Source organism: Pseudomyrmex gracilis, unplaced genomic scaffold (genome assembly GCF_002006095.1).
Source record: "Pseudomyrmex gracilis isolate BER0280 unplaced genomic scaffold, ASM200609v1 scaffold_1175, whole genome shotgun sequence".
NCBI classification, from domain to species: Eukaryota; Metazoa; Arthropoda; class Insecta; order Hymenoptera; family Formicidae; genus Pseudomyrmex; species Pseudomyrmex gracilis.
The window spans coordinates 12,573-16,118 of NW_018021759.1; positions in this window are offsets into that span (position 1 = coordinate 12,573).

Here is a 3,546-nt window from a genome sequence, read left to right on the forward strand (position 1 = left end):
ACTGTGAGTTCGCGGTGTCTTTCCTTCTCTTTCGAACTNGTAGTTCGCAAGACACTCTTCTAATGACTGCCTTTTTTTTTGTTATAAGAGCAGTATTCCAGAACGGGGTGTTTATATATATTTTTTGTAGTTATATATATATTCCTCTTTTTTTTTTAAATACACCCCTTCTTTTTAAAAACTAAAACTTTACCGTTCTCGTTTTTTTTTCTTTTCTCACCCAGTGTCCTTACTTTCCTTTGATCCAACCGGAATCTCCTGCTGAGTCCCGTCCTTGACACACGGAATGAGAGATCCCACCGCTGCCACCAAAATTTGTTGGATGTCGAGGAGGTTGCGGGTGGTGAAGAAGAAGTTCTTTGCTCGAACTTATTACAATATCCTTTATTGCTCCTGATCTTTACAATGTTCCTTACACGGCTATGCTTCACTGCGGTAAACTCTCCGGCTTGCGGAGCCACACAGTGAGCTAGCAGTCCTAACACGGTCTCTCCTCTGCTTCATCCACGCGATCGATTTATAGNAATCGATCGCGCTGATTCAGCAGGCCCACCGGTCCTAGCAACGGCCGTGCTAGTTACCGGTGCCGGTGTCGACACATGCTGCGTTTGCACTTCACACAACGCGGCGATGTGTCGCGCCCTGTGGCAACCANCAGTTCTTCCTAGAACTGCTGCCTTCCTGCTACCTAACTAGGTCATTGAGCAATGACAGTGATGTCTCATCACATTGCTCAATGGCCTCATCTTAACTTATCTTTTAATACAAAAATTGGCGCACAACATATATTTAGTAGTTTTTGGCATAACAAAAAACAAGATATTAAGTGTGATATTTAATTAAAAAAAAAAGATATCAATTATGCAAGATACAGCGATAAAGCAAATAAAGAATTAATAATAAACGATAAAGAACATTGTAAAAAAGTAAAATTCCATTACTTATTCCAAGTTATTTAATTTATTCGAGAATTTAATTTTTTTTAATTACTCTGTCGGGAACTACATGCATGCACAAATCATTTTCTTTTTTTTTGTAACACAAAAAACATTTTACGTCTTCTTTTACAGGGTACAGTGGGATTTCCATTAATTGATAAACGAGCTTGAATTATTGGGATTGCATCATTTTCGTTCGTGTGTGAACAACTGCTTAAACTGGTCTCCCGTGTGTGTACACCCGAGTATCTCCATATATTTCTTGGATCTATGCGGCAGTTTCCATTAGGGCATTGATCTCTCGCGATATATAAACAATAAGTTTTAAATACTAACGAGATTGTTACGAGAATACTTAAACTTTTAAAAATTCAGACAATTGACTCCCCGAAACGCATATTTAATTTTAATTTTTAACTTTAAGAAAATANTATTATATTTATTTTTTTAATTTATTTAAATGAATCTTAATAAGTAAATATAAAATAATTATAAGCAAAGTAAATGTACTTGTTTTAGAAATTAAGAAAGCAAACATTTACGATGATATTTATAAGTTTCAGCATCCTTTGTTTTAGTACTTTGTATCGTATATTTTTGCGAATGAAAAGCAACAAGTAACGTAAGATGACAAATTAAAATAAGCGTTTCAGAATATATACTAAACTATATATATAAAATATAAATTATTCCTAATGTATTGTTACCACCAATATATACAGTGATTAATTTCCAAATTGCCAACTTTTGTTACGCCAATATTAACATCAAATTTAGTACTATTCACTAGATNTAACAAAGAAACCGCAAAATACATTCCTTACTCATCACACAGTGTATCTGACGTATTAAACATATATGGAATATTGCGCACAATCACACTCACAGTTGATTAAGTAATCTTNAATAAATGATAATAGCATCGACGTTACGTCTTACCTTCTTCTTGATATAAATATAATCGCGAGATAAATTTGTCTATACGAAATCTTATTCATCTGTAATAAGTTGAAAAAATTATAATAACAAAATTATAATAGCTCGTGATATAAAATTTAAAAAAAGTTTATTTTTCTTTTAATGTACATACATACAAACGATCACACAGAAGTTTTCGACGTCATAAACCAATGCTCGAATCTTGCAAAGAAGCAAAGTACANGGTAGTAGCGTTTCAATTCAAACGTAAACTGATTTTATGTTTGTCGACAATTTTATATTGCGCAAAAGTAATAACTGTCATCTGTTTAACCTAGACGTTTAATGTACAAAATATGAAAATTACTCTCAAAATAATTTTTGAAATATATTTTTTCTCTTTATATAAAGAGAAAAATCTGCAAATTAATTGTCATATAATAACAGTCGTTACTTTAATTTTACACGTATTTGAAAGTTATTTTTATATCGAATGGCTCAGAACAAAATNGCATGGCCCACGCTAAGCACAGAACGTGATTAACGGCGAAGAACGATGTGACAGTGTTACCTTTCCGTCTTATTATCTAAAAAGATCGTAANCATTATAAACAGTACCAAGATTGTTATACGTATATAACAAATGATAAACAAGTCGTGCCAAAAAAACATGTAATCGTTCACTTATAACATTAAAGTTTTGATATATATTCTATGTGATTTGTAAAGTCACAAGTAAACAAAGATAATGTCTANAGTTCAAGATTTTCCGTTTGTGTAACGCCATCGCATTCACTTTGACAACAAGAAAAAAATATAAAAAACACATCAGGAACACACTTTTGAAATTACTAATGATTATATAGTATGTAATCTCTTTTGATAGCTGTGTTTAATCGGTGGGTTTAATCGGTAATAGTAACTCAATGTACTTGTGCTCAAAAGCGTATCTCGTAAAAACTTAAAAAATTAAAAACATACGTATATTAATTAAAGTTATATTATAATATATTATTCGCACTCCCCTTATCCTCATTTTAAGGCGGCAAGATTCTTAACTTTGTAGATTTCTCTGAAATATAAAAACGTGTTATATATAAAAATGTGTTATATATAAAAATGTGTTATGTTACTCTATAATAACATATTCGACATTTAATACATATATATATTATATACAGGGTGTCCCAGAATTGCCGTACAATCTCTCGTAGGCAGGTAGAAGGAGTAAAACTGAGTCAAAAAGACCTGAACCATTTTTTTCTATTATTTATAATAAAGGAGTAATTATTGAGTAAATCAGGCCAATCAGCGCAGATCTTTAGCCAGACTCACGTCAGTGAGCGCTCACACACACTAGGCGCGCGGCTCACTGACGTGCGTCTGGCTAAAGGTCTGCGCTGATTGGCCTGATTTACTCAATAATTACTTCTTTATTATAAATAATAGAAAAAAATGGTCCAGGACTTTTTGACTCAGTTTTGCTCCTTCTACCTGCCTACGAGAGATTGTACGGCAATTCTGGGACACCCTGTATATATATATATATATATATATATTTATATATACTATATAATGATAATACTTTTTTTTGCCTATATAATAACATATATATATTATAATACATATATATACATATATATACTTACATTTTACAACTGAGAAAGAGAGAGAGAGAGAGAGAGAGAGA